A 26,758-nucleotide genomic window follows, 5' to 3' on the forward strand; every position below is an offset into this window, starting at 1 on the left:
GCAACTTTGTTCCACCTCTGTATTTTCAATAAAATTCCTCTTGCGTTTGTTGCATCCGGTATGCTACCTTCAGTTGCTGCAGATGGTGCTGCTCACTGTGATGTTGTTGCCATTGATCTTGATATCCTTTTCCATGAAAAACTTGATGTCTTCGTGGATAGGAAAGTTCATAGACACTTGATCGACTGCATCCCCAGTTGTGCTTTTAATAGCGTCTCTAAATATGCTCTCTTGGAAACCGTTGTACTTGTGCTACTAAGAGACAAATGAACACTTGTTATGCTTGGATACATAGAAACACTCATGGCAAGAAATCTGTTAGTCAAAAACCGAAACAAACTTGAGGACTAACTTGCAACATACCTGTGATTGAACGTGAAGGTTGCGTGATTTTCGCCGGGAGGTTGGGAGACTAACTGCCAAAACTATGCTAGGCATAGTCTGGGCTGTCAAGAGGCTGACTGACTTCTGGAACTGCACAATGCATAGTCTAGCTTGGCCCACTGAGGACTGAAACTATGCAATGCGCAATTTCAGTCAGTAGTGACATGCAACCAGCAAACTGCATTGCGCAATTTTTGGGTCCAGCAGGACACTACCTCCAAGAATTGTGCAATACAAGCCTGGACGTCAGTTCTGGGCAAGAGTTATGCAATTTTTGGAGGGAAGGCAGAGCCTTCGCTTCTGGAATTGCGTAGTGCTAGTCGAGCAAGGAACAGTGCGAGCCAAGGCATCCCAGACCGACCGACAGGAGACTGAAAACATGAGAAGTCTAAATGCATGGTGAGATGAGTGTAAACAAGAGTGAATGATAATTCATGCAAACAACGAGTGCAGGATTCAGAAAACGGGAAATCATGCATGTATATGAAGCGAGTCGCCGTAACAACGACCGTTCGTGCAAAAACAATGTCATACATGCAAGAATAGTGAGATGCGAATGAAAATTGAAATGATGCTTCTATAAGGTAATATATATAAAAATGACAACAAGCACTCACTGAAATCAAGCAGACAACACTCACATGAATCGAAACAAAAAAAGCGATAGAAATGCAGCACAAGTCATGAAAAGCGGGCTTACCCCAAAACAACTAAGTTGAACGTGCCGATGACTCCTAGATGCAATGTGGGATGTTAGAGCTACAAGTTCAATGTGAAGAATGAGTTATGCAATGTCCATTTGATGAGTTTTGATAGAATTGAGGTTCTAATGCACATGCCACAAATCTAGGAAAAATGACACTTGGCGGGAGGCTTCTGAAATGATCCTTGCATGTAACCTCAAGATGCTAAAAATAGATCCATAAATCAAGGGATTTCCTTTGCATTCTACCTTGGGAGGATTAGCCCATGCATGCAAATCAATTTTTCTCGGTCCTGGAGGGAATCAGTCAACCCAACTGCACATGCAACAGTCTGCTCAGTTAAAGGGAAAAAATGCACATTTATGGGAGGGAGGTGGGTTGGCTGCCCAAAGGGATTACATAATTACTGAGCAGAGAAGCTGAATACTGCCCATAATTGAACAATTTCTGGGCTGAGTAGCCCTATTGGGAGGAATTGCGCAACTTTTCCAGTGAACCAACATGCAGATTTGCGTAATTATGGAGCCCAACAGGCTGCTAGACAGAATTTCACAATTTATGGAGGGAAGTCTGATTGCCCTCCATAATTGCACAATTTATTGAGGGAGATGTTCAACCTATAGCTGGACCAAATATGGAGAAACAAGATGTGAGGGGGATGCAATAAGATTTGCTGGACAGGCTGTCATTCTGCAAGAAAAACACTGAAGCTTGTGTACTTGACAAGGCAAGACATGATGTTGTGAAAGGTTGGTATGGAGGCTCCAAAACAAAGCTAAGGCAATATTTTGGAGGGTGGTTGTAGATGCTACAACACTTGGCAACGCACTGGTAGAACTCCAACTCTCTAAATGGACCTTGTTCGTGAAAAGCAAGTCTAAACCTCTGGAAGTATTGTTCAGTTCTTAGTTTGTCTTGGTTTTCACACTTTCTTGATCGTAAGATGTAGCATCTACCAAGCTCTTGGTTGATTGACACACATTCCAAGCCAAGTCAACACATATGTTTTGATTGGGGTTTAGGGGTATATTGGTGCACAAGTATTATAGTCATCAAAGTCTTAGTTTCATCTCTGGTGTTGCTTCGCTGCCAGTAGGCTTGGAAAGTACCCCAGCGGAGTCACGCAGGAACAAAAGAATCTCTCCGCTACCAGTGAGCCTGGTCAGTACCCCGATGGAGTTACTTTCATCTCCTCTCTATGCAGGAAGCCTTTCTCTTATTTTTCCTAACTCATTTTTCAATTTTTTTTGGAAAATTTTCAATTTTTTATTTTTGTTTTCATAACCGTGCATAACACTTATTCATTTTAGAGGTGGAAGAGGGATCTGGAATTATTTAGAGCAGAAGAGGTTGTTCCTTCAGAGAAGTAGTTTATATATACGTCTGACGTGCTTGTTAAGGTTTCCTCCCTACCTCACTTTACTTGACTGAGTTGACAAGGATTAACCCAAAAACAACCGACTAGAGTAGGTGATACTAGTTAGCGCACAAGCGTTGTGTTTTCACCAGTGTTCACTTCGAACAATACGTATTTTCCAATGATGTATGATAGAATGAAGACAATAAGTCCTTACATAAGAGAGAGGACAACATATAACCAAATGTTGATAGCTGTACAAGTCCTCTTGTACTTTACCCAGCTTGTTTCAAGAGTCACACATGGTCCATGCGAAAATAACATATGGACAATAACAAGCAAACAAACCAAGAAGAAAATAAAGAAGCATAAGAAAATACGAAAGCATAGAGAGTAAGCAAAAAAAAACCAAACAAGCAAACACACAAAGAAAGAATCAAACATGCATGCAAGCAAACAACTCAAAAAGCAAACACTACTCCTACTCCTAAGCTAATAGTGCATGAGTCGTATCACATGAAGTGATACTTCCAATGCACCCACCGATGCATTGATTGACCCATGTCAGTGAAGGCATGGTTCATGAAAAACACAGATGTGCGAACTAACAAATGTGAAAGAAGCACCAATGAAGACAAACACACAGCTTACAAGTGTCCACAGAACAAAAATGAGTGAACGCGCATGACATGCACTATGTGAACTTACCATGATGTTGTGTGACACTACGTGCATATGTTAAGCATACACACACTCTTGACTGTGACATGCAAGCCCACGTGAGGAAGGTAAACCACTTGCGTTGTGCAAGTGTGCTTGTTGAGTAAGATTCCTCCAATGCATGAGCAAGGGGATCATTTAGTTCAAGTGGAGAAAGTGAAATCTGAGTGTTAGATTGATCTTCATTGCATACAGATGAGTGATGAGGATCTGTGCATGTTTGAAAAATTTCCTGATCATAAGTGAAAGAAACCTTAGGACAACAAGGGTCTGACATAATCATCAGCTTGGGCTGAAGTGCCTTGATAGTCTACGGGGTTTTGACTTCGTTGACAGATGGATCACCATAGATCAGTGGCTTAGGTGGATTAACAACGAGTGAATCAACATTGTGATCGGATGATGAGGTAAAGAGATCACGACAACCAAGATCAGAAAACTCAGGATGTTGGTTGACATCCTCATGATTTGATGAATTGCACAGAGGTGTAGATGAGAAGAAAGGATGTTCATCCTCTGTATTTCCATAAAAGATAGATGAAAAATCAAGTGGATGTTCAAAGAATGATTGTTCCTCTTTGTTTTCAAATGATGCACTGACATCCGATGTGTCCTGCGAATGATAAAAAATGGGTGCTTTCATCGACGGAGATACACATGAAAAATCTGGGATGGCAGGATCACCAAGGAGGTCAGGAAAAAACAGAGGATTTATAGATAGAGAGGGATGGTCCTCTACTGCCGGTGGATGTTCAAGCTTCCAGTCATACTCTTCATGAATAAAAATGCATGTTGGTTATGCAACACCAACTTCGTCGATAGATCGATCCTCGTTCAAAACAGGTGTAGAGTCCGGAACGAAAGAACACAAGACAGTGCAATCCAGAGGATGATCAGAATACGAGGACAGAGGTTGAGGTACGAAATACATGTGATAACCCATGGGATTCCCAACCAAGCTTGCGCAAAAATCAGAAGGAGCGATGTTGGGAGGATGTGACGGTTGAACAAATGTGTGTTCATGCTCTCCCACATCACTCTGTGATGGTGGAGCTATTTGATGAGGGGACGATGGACAGTCACTTGTGACAACGACTATGTCCGTCTGTGATTGTGCAACTCCATCATCGAAGTATGTTGAGTGGGGTTTGAGCTTGAACTTCTTCTTGGGATTGACAGATTGGATAAGGCAATATTCAAATCTGTCCATGAGATACTGAAATTTCATTTGACTTTTTGGGGCTTCAAACATGAATAGACGAAAGCACTCCAAAAACTCCATAGGTGATTATTTTGGGCCTTCCGTTGTTTTAACAAATTTTATCAATTACTTTAAGATCAAAATGGTGGAAAATAAATTAGATTAGATCGCTAAATTGCTTGAATGAGTGCACGAAGTTATGAGGTAGTGTGCCACACCATTGTGATGGGGGGTCGCGAAGTGTGTGTGCGAGCAGGGAACATACTCTGTTTCATTAAAATATTACATGCCCTTCATGAGAGCATGGAAGTCATCTAAGTGCTCAGGCCAGGCCACTTCGCCTTCACCATCATAGATGATTTGTGACAAGTGATCCCAGAACTCCCTCTTGATGTGAATGATATGTTCATTGGATAGAAATTTCGGAGGGCGAACTATAACAAACTCCATGATAGATGTGCAAAAATTTAAAACATATGATGAGGGCTCAACTTGTCATCTAGCCCTCCTTCTAGAACCAGCAATGTTGATGGTGCTGGACCCACCAATATGTCAAGGGATCTCCCTTGTAAGAAGTCCCAATTAGACCTCAAACTGTTTGGTGTAGGAGTCCCAACAGTGGGTCATATGGTAATGCCTTGACCGTGGTTTTGCACAAAGGCAAGTAAGATGTCCCTATTGGTAGCAAGGGTGTGACAACTGCGGTGAGTCAAGGAAGGTGCATGAGAGGTTTTAACACACGGGGAGTGAGGTGAGTGCACCCCTTGGAAACCTGTAATAGTAATCAGCTTGGAAGGTAACATACGAGTAAAGATGCATCACCAACTAGAAAGAAAGATAGTGAGCAATCCAAAGTGATGTTTAAACCAACAACACATATGCAACAAGATTCATACAATTGCATACAAATTAGTTCACATACAAATGCGTAAGTTAAATAACATATATTTCTATAGCAAATAGAATAGTCGAACTACAATAAGAACATATGCATGAAAATGTGCTGGCTCTGTTATATTAAGAAGTGTAAGTTCCAGTCATACAATACATCCATTTCCAACCACTAGTTCCAATAGTGGAACGTTACAACCACAACCACCTGCTTGTCCAAAGAGATATACTAGCTCTGCGCAGTGGAGAAGCCAAGGCGCATTACAATACTGTCCAAGCTTTCTCTAAGATAGTCCTATCGAAGCTTGGATGACCAAAAGCCTTTAAAAAGAGTTATGAGGGAATATTTATAGCAAAGGGTGGGGTGGCCCTTGACATTCCCCTTTATGACAGTTCATCTACCCTCATGAATCTTCATCTACTCTATGACTGTTACATCCAACTATCAACACTTGAACTTCCACTTGACAAAACATTACATTACAATGCACATGTGCCCATGTGAGACAAAATGGCTTGAGCAAGCCATGCAAGACATCATTGACAGTCAGATCATTGTGGTGAGACCAAATCTCTGACATTCTTATGATGGTCAAAGGAGATGAGATGATGCCAAGTTTGGTTTTCCATGATGGTGTCCGTGCGCTCAATGGTGACATCTTGTTGAAGCGAACTCTTGCCTTCGTTGCATCCAGGTGCACTGATATGGCTCCTCTGTCCAACTCATCTGATAGCATGTGCATGGTCATATTTCTATGACCAGACTGACAACATGTTGATGTATTGTCTACGCTGCTCTCCAAGCATGTGCTGGTGGCCGTGCACATCAACTTGTCAAGGTACATGTTCATATCTAGTCGGAATTGCTTCTTGTCTTTGCCTCGCTGAGTGTGCCAAATGGGTGGGATTGCATGCATGCACACAATGACATGCATGCTACTGCATTCCCTTGCATGCAATCAACAACACTAGTCACCTAGTTTTCTCTCTGCCAGCTGCTGGGATGGATCTATAACTTGTACAGGAGTAGTTTCATCCATGAGTGTATGTTGCGCCCCCTGCTATATTCGTTCTTGCTACAACTCATTCTATCATCTATGCAACTCTTGTTCTTCCTTGAGCTGCTGCTTCAACACATGCAAATCATTCTCTGTTCTGTTCTCTGCCTTCACGCGATCTTCATGTCGTGCCGTCACCTCATAATTTGAGTCTCCAAAGTTGCTTTCATCACAAGTGGATCTACTTGAGTTTGCAATTTTGTTCTGCCTCTGTGCTGTCAACAAACTTCATCTTGCATTCGTTGCATCTGGTATGCTGCCTTCAGTTACTGTTGATGGTGCTGCTGCTGTGATGTTGTTTCCATTGATCTTGATATCCTTTTCCATGAACAACTTGATGTCTTCGTGGATATGAAAGTTCATAGACACTTGACCGATTGCATCCCTAGTTGCGCTCATAACAATGTCTTTGACTCTGCTCTCCTGGAAACCATTGTAATTGTGTTGTTAAGAGATAGAAGAACACCTGTGATGCCTAGAGACATAGAAACACTCATGGAAAGAAATTTGTCAGTCAAAAACGAACAAACTTGAGAACTAACTTGCAACATACCTGTGTGATTGAACTTGAAGGTTGCGCGATTTCTGTCGGGAGGTCGGGAGACTGATTACCAAAACTGTGCAAGGCACAGTCCAGGCTGTTGAGAGGCTGGCTGACTATTAGAACTACGCAATGCATAGTCTAGCCTGGCATGCTGAGGACTGAAACTGCGCAATGCGCAATTTCAGTCAGCAGTGACATGCACCCTGAAAACTTTATTGCGCAGTTTCTTGGGCAGTGGGACACTACCTCCAAGAATTGTGCAATGCAAGCCTATAGGCCAATGCTGGGTTAGACTTGCACAATTTATGGAGGGAAGGTAGAGCCTTCGCTTCCGAAAATGTGTAGTGCTAGTTGGGCAAGGAATGGTCTGGGCCAAGGTACATCCTAGACCGGTAGACGGGCGTCTAAAAACATGAGAAGTTTGAATGCATGGTGAGATGAGTGAAAACAAGAGTGAATGATCATTTAAGCAAACAATAAGTGAAGGATTTAGAAAATAGGAAAGCATGCATATATGTGAACTGAGTCATCGCAATGGTAACTGTCCGTGTAAAAATAGTGTCATGCATGCGATAATAGTTTGATGCAAACGGAAACTCAAATGGTGCTTCTGCAAGTTAATATATATCAAAATGATAGTGAGCACTCACTGAAATCAAGCAGATAGCACTCACACGAAGTGAAACAAAAAAACAACAGAAATGTAGCGCAAGTCATGAAATGTGGGCTTACCCCAAAACAACTGAGTTGAATGTGCCTACGACTCCTATATGCAATGTGGGATGTCAGAGCTACAAGGTCAATGTGAGGAATGAGCTCTGCAACATTCGTTTGATGAGTTTCAATAGAATCGAGGTTGTGATGCGCATGCCACAAATCTAGGAAAAGCAACACTTGGCGGGAGGCTTATGAAATGATCCTTGCAACCTCCAGTTGCTAAAAATAGATCCCTGAATCAAAGGACACCTTTGCATGCTACCTTAGGAGGAGCAGTCCATGCATGCAAATTAGTTTTTCTCAATCCCGGAGGGAGCTAGTCAACCCAACTGCACATGCAATAGTTTGCTCAGTTGAAGGGAAAAAATGCGCATTTTTGGGAGAGAGATGGGCTAGTTTCCCAGAGGGATTGCACAATTTCTGAGTAGAGAAGCTGACTGCTGCCCATAATTTTGCAATTTCTGGGCTGAGTAGACTTGTTGGGAGGAATTTCACAATTTTTCCAGTGAATAGTGATGGGCATATTTGCGCAATTCTGGGGCTCAACAGGCTTCCAGACATAATTGCACAATTTTTGGAGGGAAGGCTAGTTTCCCTCTAGAATTGCGCAATTTCTTGAGGGATCTATTCAGCCTGTAGCTGGACCAAGTCCGGAGAAACAACCCGTGAGGGGGATGAAACAAGCTTTGATGGACAGATTGTCATTCTGCAAGAAAATCACCGAATCTTGTGTACTTGACAAGGCAAGACATGCTGTTGTGAAGGATTGGTAGGGAGGCTCGAAAAAAAGCTAAGGCAAAATTTTGGAGGGTGGCTGTAGGAGCTACAACATACAGGTGGAGCTAGAAGGAGAATTATAGTAGAAACCACTGTGTTTTTTTATTATAGAAATATGCTCATGCTCCGGAAGTGAGCAATCGAGTAGGTTAAAGTGTAATGGAAGCACTTTGGGCTTGATGAAGCTACATGGGTGATGGAAGATAAGATGCGGGCTATGTATCCTTCCTTATTTGTTGGTTGAGCGGATGTTTTGGTATATGTTTTTGGTACATGTTTTGGTGATGTTTAGTATATGTACATATGTATATGGATGTAAATACCACCATGAACTATGTTATAAAGCTCCAATAAGTGATATGGATATCATGTCATTATGATGTTATACTTGTTATTTTGTCATGTTGGTTTGCTTCTCAGTAGGATGATCATTGTAAATACTACAATGAGCTAAGATATAAACCTCCATGGGCAGTATGTTTTGCTTACAACAACCTTGTTGGTTGTAGGTGTTGTTGAACATCAAGGATAATGTTCCCCCAAGGCGGAGGGTCCTGTAACAACCTTGGTAAAAAAATCCATGTAATAAATGTTAATAAAGGAAAAATAATAACCACATTGATGGGACACTTATTCCAAGATGATTCTTGGGAAAAAGGCATGATGTGGATCACTGGTGATTGGTTAATGATTAAGGAAATTGTTAAATGCAATGGAAAAGGCTTTGGAAAGGCAAAATGGAATTTTGACGCATTTATTTATGAAAATAATGTAAATTAGGAGAAAAGGGAGGTAAAAGGTCACAGGTCGCATGTGAGGAGGAAAATGAAGGAAAATAATTGAAAACGAAGAAAATAGAGGCCTCATTAATAAAAAGGCTTCTGAGGATCAGTTCACAAACTTTTTTCAATTTAGTTTTCAAGTTCTCTCTCTATTCTCTCACTCTCATGCTCTTGTACACTTACAGTTTTCTGGAGAATTTTGGGAGGAGTGTGTCATACTTGGAGTTTTCAAGAAAGACGACAAAAGAAGAGTAGGAAAGCACAATAGGACATCGAGAACAACAACTACATCAGGTTTTTCTTGTAGGTACCAAGTTGCATGTAAGTTTTCCTCACTAGTTTCGGCATGCATGACATATGCATGTGGTTTATTGGTCATGATTTGTCATTTGCATGAAGGATTTCTTGGATTGACATTGGATTTGCCTAGCCTTGCCATTTCCTAGATAGCCTTGGTGTTGTGGGTTCATTTATTTGTTTTTTTGGTTGGTTCTCATGTTTCCTTTAGCTTGGGCTAAGTTACTAATTCATGGAGCCTTGGTTGGACAAACACTCTAGATCCCTGTAACAACTGGGGTTGAGTTACTAGTCCTAGAGCCTTGGTTGGACAAACGCTCTTAGAGCTTGGAAAAAGCTATGGGTTGAGTTACTAGTCCTGGAGCCTTGCTTGGAACAAATACTCTGAAGCCATGGAAGGCTTGGGTAGAGACCAATATGGAGATGGTTTGTGATGTATGACCATGAGGTGGAATCACTGTTTGATTGGTTGAGGCTTTTTTGCCTCTAGAAGCCCTAGATGGTTTTGATTGATGTGTTTTATGAGATCCCACATTCATTCATAGAATATGGCACGGGGATGACTAGATGAAGAGAGATTTGGCTCAAACATGTGTATGGTATGGTGGTTCATGGAAGTCCCAAACTTAGTTGGCATTTTCGTCATTAATATGAGGCTATTTCTCCTTGTTGTTTCATGAGTATTGTACTAGTTTATATGTGGATTATATGGCTTCCGTTTCCTTGGTATTTCCACTGTTATTATGCTGGTTATGAACATGTATTATGACAGTGGCTATGTATGGTTCTCATCATGTTTTTACTTGTAAATGAATGAACCATGTATCTATGGCCTAATAAATGAAATTGCAGCTAATGTGTTGAGGCATCAATGCTTCTTAGTGATTCTAAAATAAGTATGATACACTGATGCTCAGTTCTGTTGTTAAGACCCATAGCTTCATATTTGTGACATGTTTGATGACATGTCTGCCATGGCTAGTAGGGCTCTAGTCTAGACCTTGTCGATGTTTTTGAAAATGTATCATTTTTTTTTTGTGATAAATCATTTCTAAACCTATCATTGAGTTATGGGTAGTGACCTAGGCTCTGGGCTTGAAAAAGTGGGAGAAATCCCAAAGTCGTAGGCACAGGTCTGAGGAGAAAAGTCCCCAAATGCATGCATACCCATGTTGTGGGAGTGTCTGGAGTCTCTTGGACACATGCTTGTTCGTATCAAGGGAGCGTCCATGGGTTTACTTGTATAAAAACTCAGTGGGACCCAGGGGCTAGTTAAGTGAGTGGTTGGGATAGTTCCTAGAGTTCTGTTGCTGATGTGGAAGGTTTGTATGGTGTGTTTCCATCAATTCCACCTCCTGAACTGACACACAGGGAGTTGAATAATATCATAGTAAATTCTCATCACATATTTACTCTGATTGGCTACTTACTTGGGTAGATGTTGGAGGAGGGTGTTACAATACCCTTTATTGGATATTTAAAGTTTATTAACGTTGTAGGTATATTCCAGAGTTTGTTCATGGTGCCCTCTAAAAACAGTAAAGACTCCTCAAAATACGATTTGGCTATTTATGAAGCAAGGAATCATGCAATATTAAAGGGAATGACATGGGGCAACTTGCTTTCAAAATACATTCTTATTGGAGCAAATCATCAAGGCTATTAGAGCCTAACTAATTTTTTTTTTCCAAATTAGGCCAAATGACACAATAAAATGCTAAATTTAGGATTAAAGTGGTGCACTTTGCCTAACATAATTGGTATCAATCAAATTTTGAGAGAGGTTTCATAAGCCTTGTAGATATATAAATGCAAGTCTTATCCATAGGAAGAGGTGCGGGGGGGAGGGTGGGGACTCTGTAGAAGAAAAACATTTTCTTTGCAATGTTGTAATGAAAAGGAGATGAATGTAGTGGTTAGATAAAGAGTTTTTGAGTGGGAAAAATCATAGTGACAGGGATCACTAGTGATTGATTAATGGCTAAGGAAATTGGAAAAGCAATGGCAAAGGATTTGGAAAGGAAAATGGCATTTTGGAAAATTTATTTATGAAAATAATGGAAATTAGGAGAAAATGGAGGTGAAAGGTCATAGGTTGCATGTGAGGAGTAAAATGAAGAAAATGGAGGCCTCATTAATAAAAAGGTTTCTGAGGATCAACTCACAGACTTTTGTCAGTTTAGTTTTGGAGCTCTCTCTCTATTCTCTCTCTCATACTGTTGGAGACTTGGAATTTTCTTGGAGAAGTCTGAGAGGAGTGTGACATACTTGGAGTTTTGGAGCAAGGCAAAGGAAGAGTAGGAAAGTGCAAAAGGACATAAAGATCAATGGCTACAATGAGTTTTGTTTGCAGGTACTGTTGATGGGTCGGACTTGCCAACATTCATGGGATCTACCTGGTATGAAGTACCAACTAGACCTCACACCGTTTGGTATAAGAGTCCCATCCAGTACAATGGCCCATTTTCCATTATCTTAGAGATTTTCCTTAGCTCTTGATGTTCAACACATGAGAGTGTTATTCTTGTAACTTCAAAAAAGTGAGGTGAGTGTGCCTCATGAGTGCATAATGTAACTCTGTGTCTGGGTACTCTTAATGTAACAAGGGGGAGGCAAAGTGAGCCTCTTGATGAGAGGGAATAGTCCCAATATAGGAAGAAACACATGCGCACAACAAGAAGGGTCTAGCCAGCATCCATGGGAATATTCCACAGCGGATGCGACAGTCGTGAAAACCAAAGTTCAAGGGAAAACACGTACAACATCCAACGAAATAGTCCACACGAGGGTGACGGTCATTAACACCAAGAAATACACAAAGATGATTTGTCTAATGTCTGGCAGAGTAGTCCACATGGACGGGACAACAGTGATAAACAATATGAGTCATTTTCTTATATTGTGTATTCAACACATGTTCAACGATATGAATACTAAAATAACAGAGGTAGTTCAACTATCTTAGTATAGGTTAAGCACACATGCATTACAAACGTTTAAAGAATAGTCTTACAAACATATACAAAACATGAATGAAAAAATGCTGGCATGAGATAGGCTTTTGAATTAAGAGAAAGATCCAAGACACATCTGTACACCATACATCACTAGTCCCAGTAGTGGGACATTGGAGCCACTGCTCGCTCCTCAAAGAACAAACTACAAACTCTCAAGGTTGTGTAGGAGGAGCCAAGGTGAAAAGTCATTTTCTCATACAATGAGGGGGTATATATAGCCAAGGGGGTATAACTGACCCTTGTGACTCTTCGACTTCCCTCATGACTGTTTGACTTCCTATGAAATTTTGACTCTACATGACTCTTCGATTTCATATGTGGGTCTCCTAGACTTCTAATTTACATTATATTGATTACAACAAGTATGGCCCATAGTAGTGATGTGGCCAAAAAAACTCATGACACAACTTGACATGACACTGCTGACATGTACTGGCTGATAGTGGTGTTCATGTCGAGCTGTTGTGCTACTGAGTGATGATATGCTCTCGTTGTAACATGTCTTCACCTCTGCATGGAAAATTGTGCAGGCTCCTCGATGGTCTTGGTCTTTGCTTGATGGTGCATGCGAATGTGTTCCTTTCACTTGCTTGCTCGATGTGCTTCATGTGTTCGTTCGACCTCAAGAAAGTCTTCTAGCATGCGCCTCTTTTCCATCCCATTCATCATCGTGCCATGTTTCATCGATGTACCTATTCCTACAATCAATCATGACAAGATGACATCAAATCCAAAATATCCTAGTCTAACATGATGCAATGTCTTCCATTTCGGTGCAAGTGACCGGGAGAGGGACAAGACACTGAGGTTGCAGGAGAAAAACATAGGCTGAGGTGCAAGGCTTTGTAGCACTGTTGGGAAAAACTACACAGATGTCACTGGGAGTCATATCTTCACAAATCAAGACAACAACGAAAACTGCGAGAAAAACCCAGTTGGGAGGTAGAACTACACAATTTTCGAGAGGAAGGCTAGGCGGGGTGTTGGGGAGCTACTGGGCCAATCTGCGCAATTTTCCAAGGGAGCACTGGGCAGGTCATCCAGCTGGGATCTGCGCAATTTATCTGGGGAAGCTAGTGCGGGCAACAGGAGGCACTAGCAGAAAAATATGCGCAATTTTCCAAAGGAGCACAAGGTCTGGCTATGGGAGTTGCTGGTCAAAACTTCAGAATCCTAAGAGACAGTTTGGGCCTGGATAGTTATGCGTAGTTTCTGATCTGGTTGCAGAGTAGGGAAGAAGGGTTGAAAAAGACATATTTTTGTAATTCCTCAGCTGGTTGTAGAGTGGGAAGGAAGGGTTGGCAGGGCAAGACAACTCTCTGCAATTATTCAGCTGGTTGCAGAGCAGGAAGGAAGGGTAGGACAAGACAACTCTGTGAAATTACTAAGCCGATTTAGAGAATTTAATATGGGCAGGGCAGGATATCTCTACGCAATTTTGGAGCTCAGTACAACCCAGGGTCACAACTCAATTTCTTTCTCCAGTTGACCAGCGAGAGGCTTGATGGGAGGTCTTGTGGGAAGCATAGAGTGGATAATCTTTTGGGACAACTTATGCATAGTTTTGGAGTTAGTTAAGTGGATCATTTCTAGAACTACGCAGAGAAGGTTGCCTGAAGGACAACCTCAAGCTAAGCATAATTCTGGGCAGCAGTGTAAGGTCACTGAGATCGGGTTCGGTTGATAGAGGGTTGTCCGGTCAACATGTTTTCAGGAAAATTAACTAAGTGTGAAAGCAAGTGTACTCATGCAGACACAACAATGTGATCACACACTTAGCATGGCTCGATGACAAGACACCTCAAACCAACAAGACAACATGTGCTCAGTGAGACTCACTCGAAGGTTGAGAGCGAAAGTTGAAATATGTCTTTGAATGACCATGAAGACACTTGTGCGACAGTTTTTACAACTTAGTTTGTGAGTGTGACTGATGTCAATAAAGTGAAAACAACTCATAGACACAAAGACGAACCTTCAAAATGACAGAGCAAACTCGAAAGCAAGGCACAATGATCAACATGCTAAAAGATGACTGATGATCGATCAAGAAAGAGGGTGTGAAAACTCGACAAGAGCTCATATGATGAGCGCGAGTGTTTGCCACCATCAAGGGGAAAAACCATGGAAGGCTCCAAAATTTGGATGCAGGCTAAAATTTTGGAGGGTTTTGAAGTTACTACAACAATTGGTGACACACTGGTTGAATACAAAATTCTCTTTTTTGGTTCATTTGCAGCACAGGGCCTTGGAATTTTAGGAAGTATTGATTCATTATGCAGGTTGCTTTGGCTTCCCCACTTACCCCATGGGTAGACATGGTTCACCTTGTACCAACTCAGTCAAACACAACAAAATTTTCACCTAGATCACAATGTTTCAAAATCGGGAAGGGTAGTTTGGTTTGCGAGCTTACAATTTGCAGAGTATAATTTTTCATCTTCGGTGTTGCTATGATACCAGCAGGCTTGGACGGTACCCTGACAGAGTCACGCAAGAACACAAGCATTTCTCCACTACCAGCGAGCCTGGTCAGTACCTTGGTGGAGTTGCCTGCTTCACCTCTTTGTGCAGGAAGCCATTCTCTTCTTTTGCCTTTGTATTTTTTGAAAAGATGATTGTGCATAGGAACTTATTTATTTTTGGGACGGAAGAGGGATCCTGACTTATTGAGAGTAGAAGAGGTTGTTCCTTTAGAGAAGCATATAAGACCTCTGATTTAGTTATGCTCATTTAGATTATTCCCCTTCTCTGTTTCTACTAGTTGGATTAATCTTGAACACATAGAGCAAAATACTAAGTATAGGCATGGGGTTTCCCAGTTCGGGCACAGGTTCATTATTTGACTAGAGCTTCCCTTACAAACAGTTCATATTTTATGTCCAAGATTCATCGGCTAAATGTTACAACCATGCATAGAGAAGACGGACACATGACTGGCCAAGTGATGCAGTGTCACAAGGCTCTTTAAACTCAGCCACATACTTATTCATAAACCAAAAAAGTATATGAAAAAACTTATTTACAAAAAAAAATGACAAGACAACCAAAACAAAGCAAAGAAAACAACAAAAAAATAGGAAAGTGTTGGCTTGTATGGGCCTGACCCAGGTTCAGAGGTGATTTAGCCAAGCAAATCTCGGTACTACTGGCCCTTTCGACAACAGTCCACGGAGCGCGGACTGAGGTCTCACCTGAAGTAGTATGGGAGGGTGCTAGAACCAGATTTCCACACCCTTGGGATGTTTGATGGGCTTCTGGAGATCCGCGTTCTGACCTGTCGCTACTTGCACTTGCGATCCTTCGCAACCTGTGGTGCGGTTTCCATGCAGCCCTACTCAGGGCGCGACCCATATAATACCCAAGATCCTTTCTAATTAACCGATTAATTATCTCGTGTCTGTAAGATTTATGGTTATTACATCACATTCAACAATCATATTTGTGCACGCAATACATAAACGAATCCAAACATAAAGAAGATAATGCACAGTAAATACATAGAAATAGGAATCAACTTCTCTTTTATTAATCTTCAACCTTGCTTACAAATTTGACACTGCCCTGTGCACTCAGCTGTAGGGGTCCGCGCACTTAGTTGTGGACTCTACTAGGCCTCTACGCACTCAGCTACAGAGCCTCTTTCTACTACTATGACCCAAGGCACTTAAAATTCTACTCTAAGCTTGAACCTTTCCTTCAATACTCTCTCTTTCATTTACCATCTTTACAACTTAGAGCCTCAATCTATTTATACAATCCCATGGTCCGCGGACCATGGGTAGGCCGGCATGACTTTACATTAATTTAGGGTGGACAACCCTATGACTTGACCTCTACTTCACGCTCCGCGCCTGAAATTTGTGGAGTCTTACAAAATCCCTGACCAAAATTTGGGCTTTGAGCCCCAAAACCTACTGTGGGGGGATTCCATGCCCAACAGGCTCCCAACAAAATCATCGTGACTCATCTCGAGTCACTCTGCTGGTGCGGTGATCTTGGCACAGAGCCCCTCCAACTGATCCTGTGTTGCGCGGAGGTCCACAGTGCACTGTTCTGCAATCTGCTGGATCTGATCCACTCTTTCAGCCGAAGTCTCGCTGTCAAGGGAAAATCCCTATCTTATGGCATGCATTGCATTCATTTGTGTGAGCTTTCCTTCGATGCACACTTTGAGGACTACCTCTTTCTACCACGTGACATCCACCTGTTCCTTCAATGCCTTTGCTTACTGTAGCTTCGCAAGCCGTTGGGTCAAGACAACTATTTTCACCCTTCCGCGCATACTGTCATACTACACTTGAAGCTCCCATGCCTCTGTTTCCAGGCGCTGTATGTTGGGGTCCTTCTGTAATGAAGTTAGGATTGCGAAGGATTCTTCCAACATAGCGATGCAGTTCCGTACTGCCAGGCTTATTTCCTTCAACCCTTTTTGAATAGCACTAGCGCACTATTCCCTAACTTCCAGGGTGTAGAGGACTATGCCTTTAATCATAGCTCGGTAATCTAAAGGTTGATGTCTAGCTGTACCCTCTTTGCTTTCTCCTTTGCCTCGTAGAATCCACTGGCTAATTTATGGATATGCACTCCAATTGGTATGTCTGCCATGATTTCTAGCTCCAGAACACGACAACATGCTTCCTCTACCATTTTCTCCAACTGTTGATTCTGTGAAAGCACCTCATCGTGCTATAGACTAATCTGCTCAATGTTGATTCTATGTTCGCTGAGTAGCTGTACTGTGCGTCCTTCCCTAGTGTGAATTTCTACTGTCGCTCTGTCCTGTAGCTGATATAATGTATCCCGCGAAAGGGCAACCAAGTTTAGGCCAATTCCCTTGATCCTGCCCACCTCGGCTCTGTCCTCCTTGATTTCCACTATTAGCGCTCCTACAGACAACACTATGGCATTGGCCATTTTTGCATGCAGCAGTTGCTCCACTGCTGATGTACCTGCGACACCATAGGCGGCTACCGTTCCTTCCTGTGGGGCCCACACCTAAAGTTCCTGCAGCTGCGTCCTTAGGGCCCCCAACACATTCAGTTGCTCCATCATAGCTTCCTGGAGCGCTTCCCGGGTGAACTCGCGAACTATGTCGCCAATGTCATAAAGGTCACCCTTTGTCAATGTAATTGGCTCGATGTCTAGTTTGGAAGCCTTGGTCTTCTTTCATGGACTTGACCGCTCTGTGATGTGTGGCCGTTTCAGTTGGGTAGACGTCGTGCTCGGGTCTACGCCTTTTGCTGTATCTCATCCTTGTCCTATGGACTCATTCTTGCCCCCTTCCTCTTGCGTCACAGTGGCCCCTGTTGCTTATGCTGTTGTTGCTCTTTCAGCGACCTTTGCCTATTCTGCGGCTGCCTTTGCTGCTTCGTGGGCGGCCCTTACCTCCGCAGCTGCTTGTTCATTGTACCTCTACTGGGCCAACTTTGTGACATGCAACTTGGTTGCCTCCTTTTGCTTCTGTGCTACTGTTCTATCCCTTTCTGCTAGATCCAAGGCGTGCCACTTGGGAGGCCATGATTCGAGCACGAAGAATATGGCATCATCAATTACGATGAAAGGAAGCTTGGTCCAGTTCTGTGCCGAATCCTTACGCGCCTTGATATACACATTGTGAATATTCGCCTTGAAGTCTGCAAAGCTCCACAAACTATTGTACACTGTGGGGGATAGGTGCGGCCTCCTATTAATCCACATCCAGATGCTTGCCTCCATGAGCACCAAGAAGATTTTAGTCTCGCGGATCCGTGTGGCATCCTTCGTAGCCCAGAGTGACACATATTTTGCAACCTTTGGTAAGTCCTGTTCAAGATGAGGGAACTGACTGTCCTTAGGCAGTTTCCCTATCACCAATAAAATGGATAAGAGCAACCACACGTAGTGGAAGGTCTTGCCCTACTCTTGAGCTTCTTTGCAGCTGGTGAGGAATTCTTCACAGAGGAATTCAGCCCAGTTGAATTGGAACCCCTCCGTGCATTGTTCTGTGAGTGCAACGACCGACGCTGGTCCCTCGTCTCCTCAACATTTTCTCATCACCTTCCCAACCAACAGTTGGGTGGCGATGCACACCCCTTTGTCTTTAATGCTACTGATTGCATAGCCTCTCTTCTTTTTTTCCAATTTATACTTCTTCTTCATGGCCTCTGCGAGTGCCAAATCTCCACTTTTGCTAGCTATCTCCGCGGGGTCCTGTCCCTTATAGGGAAGCCGGGAAATCTTGTGGATAAGCTCCTCCATGATGGGAATAGGCTCCTCTAGCCATAAGTACCCATTGTGCACCAGGAAAATCAGCTGCTTGATGACAAAGATCGTGATCGGTGCGCGGTGAAAGTGAAAAATCCATAGTAGGTGGAGTAGCCCGGCCTTCTCCACACCGCGCAACCATTTCTGCAGCTCTAGCGCTGTAACTGACTCCTCCTTGCTCTATTTCATGAGGTTCTTAGTCTCCAAATGTAGGAACTTTTCGAAATCTACTAGTTCCTAGTCTTCAAATTTCATAGTGGGCACATGGCCCAGGACCAAGCCTTCAAACATAATTCCATATGGGAGGAGCGGGGTTTGGAGCGTGCTTTTAGCGCATCCAAATCCTTGGGTACTTTAGCTTTCCCTTTCCGTGGAGGAACATACTTGGGCAATTTTGCTACAGCGTGCACCAGCTGGATGTCTTCTTCAATTTATTCATCCACCTCTACCTCATCTACGAGATTCTAGAGGTCCTCCTCCTCATCATCTGTCTCAAGGTTGACACCATTGCCCTTTTCTTCCATGGAAAGTTTACCAAACCGTGATTTCGCGGGGACATGCAAACTGGTCCCGCTGTCTGTTTATCCTTCTTGGGCCTCGACGTCTGAGGTGATTTCAGAATTTCCGGCGCATCCCCCACCTGCACCATAGGGCTTTGTGTGGCTTCCTCGGTGGTACTCTCTACAAAACTGACACCTCTCCTAGTAGTTTTCATCTTGTTCGAACTGTCTGTGGTTGTTCGCAAACTTGGGGCTCAAATACCGCTTGGTGCTCACCACTCTGTGCTTTTCGTAATAGCTCAAATCTCAACCAAACAAGTGTTGTCTTGTGGCTAGCCTTGGGAGTTTTATGGTGTATTTTGAATTTGAATTTGACCGTTCCCCCCACTTCTGAGTCATTAATGCATTCTTGGGGGCAGATCGTCCCAAATCTAGCTCTTAATTCGTGTCTTAATTGCTCACCGCCTGCTCCCTTTTGCCTTAAATTGAACATCTTGTCATGAACAGTGACACCAACAGTTACTTCCCAGTGTACCTGCATGGCAGCGCAACCGCTTGTGTGTGGGTGTGAACCTTGTACCATGCTGATTCTACGCGCACCTCCTTCACCACACAATTCCCAAACAGACTCATTTAGAGTCTTGCACTCTCTTTCAACTGTCTAGAGCGCTGAGACTGTACTCCCTACGGCTAGTCAGGTGGTCACACCATCTGTGTGAGACTTCAATTCACCTTCCAGTCTAGTCTGTGGACACTCCTCACTTACCCTCGCGACAGTCAGCACCGCGCGTTCTACCTTATGCGGTGCACTCCCCTAGTTACTACGGTTGGTAAGGTGCGGTCACAGCCATGGTAGTAGAGTCATAAATTCTCGACAACAATCTTCTAATGCAGTGGTATGGCTGTTCGTATCTTGCCTTGTCATCCTTGGGTTATCGACAAGACATGCTTGCGCGATCTCATTTTCCAATTTTCTGATCTTAGTGTCCATCAACATGCTTTTCTTCCTCAATCATACCCGACCTTCTTTGAGTTCATGAAGTCTAAGGTTCCCTCGTTGAATGGCTTCTTGAATCCTTATATGTGCATCCTCGTGTAGCAGTGTGCTTCCTTCGCGCTGGTCTTCGTGTACTGTCCCAACTGTGGGAGCTATTACGTGTGGATTCCTTTCTTCCAAAATGACGATTGTGACTCGGTTCCGCATCTTTAGAATCATCTCTACGCTCAGGTTTTTTCACATGGTCCTATAGGCCCATCGAACTACTAGCATGCGTAGGTCCTGTTAGGATATTCCGACACATAGGATATAGTTAAGTTCAACTTGGTCTAGTGTAGAGTTAGGTATAGAGTTAGGTAAAGTGTGTTTCTTTACTGTTGTACATTTTGTAACTTACAATCCGACGGTCACGATATGTAGTGATCCGACGGTTCATTCTCTCCTCGGTATTACTGACACTTGATCCATGGCTTGACACCCGATTGGTCCATGAGTTCTATTTAAAGCGCATGGAGGGTCATTGTTCGGGTAATCCGTGCATGAGAGAAGCTTATGTAAATTTTCATTCTTTGATTAATAAATTGCCTGTAGTAGCCACGTTGGCGCAGGCCGTGGACTGTTTCCCTCTTTGAGGGTTTTAACCACGTCAAAAATACTGGTGTATTGATCTGTGATCTGGTTGTGAGCGGTGTCCTTTTGGTGTTCTTTCTGAGGAACTTACCCTGTAAATTCCTACATGGTATCAGAGCTATTTGAGGGCCACGTCCGTTGGTGATCCAAATCTGAAGCCGGTAGAACTGCATGCGGCTGTCGTTTCCTAGATCTGCTGTTTCTGACTGCTTTTCGGGCCGAGAGGACTACTCTGTTGCGTTCGGAGCATCTGTTCCAGTGAGGAACCCCTTTCGTTTCACGCGAAAAGGTTTCCCGTAGCCCTAGCTGCATCATTTTTCAGATCGAGAGGTATATAGTGTTTTTGCAGTTTACTGTTATTTTCTCTCTGCTTATTTCGGTTTCGGTTTATTTAGCCTTTTTTTTTAACCGGATCTATACCTTTCATTTCTGCGTATGCTCTTTGCCCTGCGACTCTGTGCGATCTGGGCAAATCAGAAACAGAAAGGAAGGATTTTTCTCATGCGTATGCTCTTTTCCCTGCACCTTAGTGTGATCTCGGAAAACCAGAAACATTGAGAAAAATATTTAGTTTTTCGGCTAAAGCTAACTTTGAGATTTTTTTTAAATATCTAGTTTTTTGGCTAAAGCTAACTTCGAGCCGCAAGGTTCGTTTTTCTTTGCATATTCGTGTTGGGTTTTGTGTTTTGTGTTTTGTAGGGAAAAAGAGCTTTCTCAAGGCAAGCACGCAAACCAAGGCCCCCCCCCCCCCCCTCTCTCTCTCTCTCTCAATTTTTTGTATAGATCAATTGGTTCAAAGCTATTTTAAGAGAGTAGAGGTCTTGGGTTCAAGTCTCCATTTTGTGGGGGCGGATTTTTTCATTCCCGCACATTCGCGCACTTTGCCGGCAACTTCAACAATTTTTTTTCAAAAAGCCATAACTTCTTCATCCGGAAGCCTTTTTCAGAGCCGTTTTTTTTAAAACAGCCTAATTTTTCGAGATCTATCCATTGGAACACTTACTTTCAGCATCTTCAGCTTCAGTTTAAAAAAAAAAAATGGAAAGTCTCTACAGAATAGCCACAGTCCAAGAGAAGAAACCAAAAGATGAAGACAAGGTTGCAAAATGGGAAAATAGACAAGATCAAGCACGTGGTTTGATAGGGATGTCTATTTCTCCTGATCTTAGATTCCATATTGCAGAACTTGAGACTCCTCATGAAGCATTGAAAAACTCACTAAAGTTTTTGGGATTAAAAATGAAATTAGAGCCCATCAACTTGAAAATGAGTTGCTTACATTGGATCCTAATAATTTTTCTTGCATTGAAGATTTCTTGTCCAAATTCAAGAACCTTAGATATCTTTGGAAGGTGTTAAGGTTAAGAAAGAAGATAGTAACCTTATTTATTCCATCCTTACTAAGTTGGGACCAGCCTACTCTGTATTTGTTTCCACCTTCCATTCTACAAGGGAAGCTTTCATTTGTCAAGGAAAGACTACAAGGCCCCTTCCTTTGACTCTTTTTGTGATTCTTTAATAAGAGAACAAGAAAAACTCTTACACCTTGGTCTTCTTAATCTTGGAAACTCTTCCACGAAAGCGTTAGCCGCCCAGCAGCAACCAAATTCAAAGAATCCTAAGAAGTCATATCCTCAAAAGAATGGTCCTAAACCAACTCAGCCTCAAAATGAAAGATCATTTCAGCAAAATGATAAGACCAATAAAAACAAATGGAAGAAGACTGATAGACATTGTAACTTTTGTAATCGAGATGGCCACTTAGAATCTAAATGCTTTAAGAAGATGGAAGCCTTGGAAGCCGCAATGAAGAAACATAACATCCATGTGGAGCATTCTTCAACTTCAACTTCATCTTCAGAATGGCACTTTCTGCATGTCATTGTCAATCATCTCAGTCTGGTTATGCATTAAATGTATCTTCTTCTTCTTCTTCTCATTCTCATGAGTGGCTCATTGATTCTGGAGCCTCTTATCACATGGCCAAAAACAAGCCATGTTTTCTTCTTTAAATGATTGTAACACCAAAAATATATATGTTGGTGATGATAGATCTCTTAATGTTGTAGGGACTGGAACTATTCATCTAGACAATGGTCAGTTTAATGATGTATTATGTGTTCCAACCTTATCCTGCAACCTTCTATCTGTATATCAGATAACTCATTCAGGTGAAGGTAAAATTGTTGAATTTTCACCTCATGATGTTGTAATCAAGGATCTAAAAGATCCTAAACAGATTCTAGCTACTGGTCTTGCTGATGATTCCACAAGGTTGTATAAGTTTCACAACTTTGGGTCATCAAATCTTCCCTCAGTATTTGTTGCTCATAATGATGAAGTGAGCAAACTTTGGCATGAGCGATTTGGTCACTTAAACTATCGCTCCCTTCAGCATCTATGTAAAGAAAATATGGTGACAGGTCTTCCTATGGTATCTTGCAGAGATGGTGTTTGTTCCGGATGTGTACTCGGAAAACATCATCGGGACAGTTTTGACAAACGTGCCTCTTGGCACGCCTCAGCCCCTTTACAGCTTGTGCACAGTGATTTATGTGGTCCACTTCCTGTTGCTTCATTCTCTGGCTGCAAGTATTTCTTAACTTTCATTGATGATTTCTCCAGACGCACTTGGGTATACTTCTTAAAACTCAAGAGCGAAGTATTTAACACATTTTTGGCCTTCAAAGCCTTTGTTGAAAAACAATCTGGACATCAAATTCTTAAGCTAAGAACTGATAATGGTGGAGAATATGTTAAAAACACATTCATCAACTTTTGCACCGAAAATGGAATTCAAATGCAACATACTGTTCCATACACTCCACAACAAAATGGTGTAGCTGAAAGGAAAAATCGCACCTTAAAGGAAATGGCTAATTGTATGCTGCAATCTAAAGGACTCAGTCTTAGTTTTTGGGCCGAAGCAATTAATTGTGCAAATTATATAATCAATCGCACTCCTACTAAGGTTCTAGAGAATATCACTCCAGAAGAAGCTTGGAGTTCCATTAAACCAGATGTAAGTCACTTTCGTGTTTTGGAAGTGAAGCATGGGCCCATATTCCAGATGAAAAGCATAAAGCTTTAGAACCTAAGAGTGAGAAATGTACTTTTTTTGGATATTCTGAAGATGTAAAAGGTTATAGACTTATTCCATTTAAGTCCAAAAATGTTATCATTAGAAGAGATGTAAAATTTGATGAAAATAAATCGGCCTGCGAGCCTAGTCCGGCGGATGTGCCACCTCTTCCTATCTCTTCTACTTTTGAAAACATTTCTTCTTCAGATGATGAAAGTGAGGATGATAATCCTCCCCCACCTTCTCAGGATCCTCAACTTCCAAGATGGGTCCGTGCTACTCGGGATGCAGCAGGTGATCTTGCCGGTGATCCTACAGATCAGCGACGTACACGTTCTCAGTTTGAAAGAGCCTCTTCTTTACTGGCTCAAGCTCCAGTAAATCATGATCCTGACACTTTTGCAGAAGCTTCAGGCCATCCACATTGGGAAGCAGCTATGAATGAAGAATATCATTCATTTTTGGCAAATGATACATGGGATCTTGTTCCTCTACCAAAGGGACGCAAACTTGTTAGATGTAAATGGGTTTACAGAACCAAGTATGGACCAGATGGGAAAGTTGATAAACATAAAGCTCGTCTTGTTGCTAAGGGCTTTTCACAGGTTGAAGGCATTGACTACACTGAAACCTTCTCCCCTGTTGCCAAAATGAACTCTATCCGCCTTGTTCTTTCCCTTGCTGCCTCTTTAAAATGGGAAGTCCATCAGATGGATGTTAAATCTGCCTTCTTGCATGGGGACTTGCAGGAAGAAATCTATATGGAACAACCCATTGGCTTCATACAAACAGACTCCAGCCTTGTTTGTCGACTTAAGAAATCCCTTTATGGTCTCAAGCAAGCTCCTCGGGCTTGGTATGCCAAAATGGATAGCTTTCTTTTAGAATCTGGCTTTTCTAGGTGTTATTCTGACAATACTGTCTACACCAAGAAAGTGGGCAACTCTCTTATCATCCTTGTTCTTTATGTTGATGATCTTATTCTTACTGGTAGTGATCCCAACCTTATAAACCATGTGAAGTCCAGCCTTAAAAAGAAATTTGAAATGACAGACTTAGGACACTTACACTATTTTCTCGGTCTTCAAGTCTTGCAATCCAAGGAGGGTATTTTCCTTTCCCAGTCCAAGTATGCTTGTGATATTCTTCGTCATTTTCACATGGAAGACTGTAAGCCAGCCCCTTCTCCCTTTCAGTCTGGAGTCAAACTTTCAGTCTCTTGTACTTCTCCTGAAGTTGATGCTACCTTATACCGTCAACTTGTAGGAAAACTCTTGTATTTAACCCATACTCGTCCTGACCTTTCCTTTGCTGTTGGCCTTGTTGCTCGTTTTATGCAAAAACCCCGTGAAAGTCATTGGAAAGCAGCTAAAAGAATACTTCGTTATGTTCGAGGTACAGTACAGTTTGGGATTCATTACAGTGCCAAAGCAGCTCCTCTATTAGTTGGTTTCACTGATTCTGATTGGGCTGGTGACCCTGATGATCGGAAGTCTACTGCCGGTTATGTCTTCACTCTTGGTTCAGGACCTATTACATGGGCTTGTAAGAAACAGGCTGCCATTTCTCTTTCGTCAGCAGAAGCAGAGTATCGTGGTGCCGTGGAAGCTAGTAAGGAAGCCTTGTGGCTTCGTCAGATCCTATCAGAGTTTGGCTTTGAGCAGCAGCATCCAATCACACTTTGGTGTGATAATCAAAGTGCCATTCAGCTATGCAAAGATCCAGTCCAGCATCAGCGCAGCAAACACATTGAACTACACATGCACTTCATCAGAAAGCTCATTCATGACCATGTTCTTGAAGTGCAATATTGTCCAACAGATGATCAGGTTGCAGACATCTTCACAAAGGCTCTCACAGAGGCGAAGTTCACTAAACTTCGATATATGCTTGGAGTTCAGGAAGATTTCACTAAGGGGGGATAGGCTCTAGTGCCTCCTTCCTTCTCCTATTGTGTCATATTTGTAAATCCTTCAATCCTATCCCAAGTTGTTCTTAAGGGGGGATGTTAGGATATTCCGACACATAGGATATAGTTAAGTTCAACTTGGTCTAGTGTAGAGTTAGGTATAGAGTTAGGTAAAGTGTGTTTCTTTACCGTTGTACATTTTGTAACTTACAATCCGACGGTCACGATATGTAGTGATCCGACGGTTCATTCTCTCCTCGGTATTACCGACACTTGATCCGTGGCTTGACACCCGATTGGTCCATGAGTTCTATTTAAAGCGCATGGAGGGTCATTGTTCGGGTAATCCGTGCATGAGAGAAGCTTATGTAAATTTTCATTCTTTGATTAATAAATTGCCTGTAGTAGCCACGTTGGCGCAGGCCGTGGACTGTTTCCCTCTTTGAGGGTTTTAACCACGTCAAAAATACTGGTGTATTGATTTGTGATCTGGTTGTGAGCGGTGTCCTTTTGGTGTTCTTTCTGAGGAACTTACCCTGTAAATTCCTACAGGTCCCAATCAGTCTGTCTCGCCTGGTGAATCTTGTCCAGTAATCCGCGCACCCTATGGAATGCCTCGTCATGGAGAATTGGTAACGCACGTCACCTTTCATGCTGCTATGGTTTACTTTGATTCTCTAGGCTGGGGGTGGTGTGCACTTGTGTGGACTATACAACATATGTCTTGTTGGGCATGGGATCCCCCACAGCAGGTTTTGAAGCTTAAATCCCGATTTTTGGTCAACTGTATTGTAAGACTCCGCGAAGTACGGGCATGGAGCATGAAAATCTAGGATGAGTCATAGGGTTGTCCACCCTAAGAATTGTAAAATAATGTAAAGTTGTGTTGGCCTACAAGGCTCTAAGTGTAAAGATAGTTTTTGGCAAGCAAGTAATAGATAGATG

This window comes from Pinus tabuliformis, chromosome 9, assembly GCF_031772625.1.
Source record: "Pinus tabuliformis cultivar Carrire ecotype Pingquan chromosome 9, CPIR1, whole genome shotgun sequence".
In the NCBI taxonomy this organism is placed as follows: Eukaryota; Viridiplantae; Streptophyta; class Pinopsida; order Pinales; family Pinaceae; genus Pinus; species Pinus tabuliformis.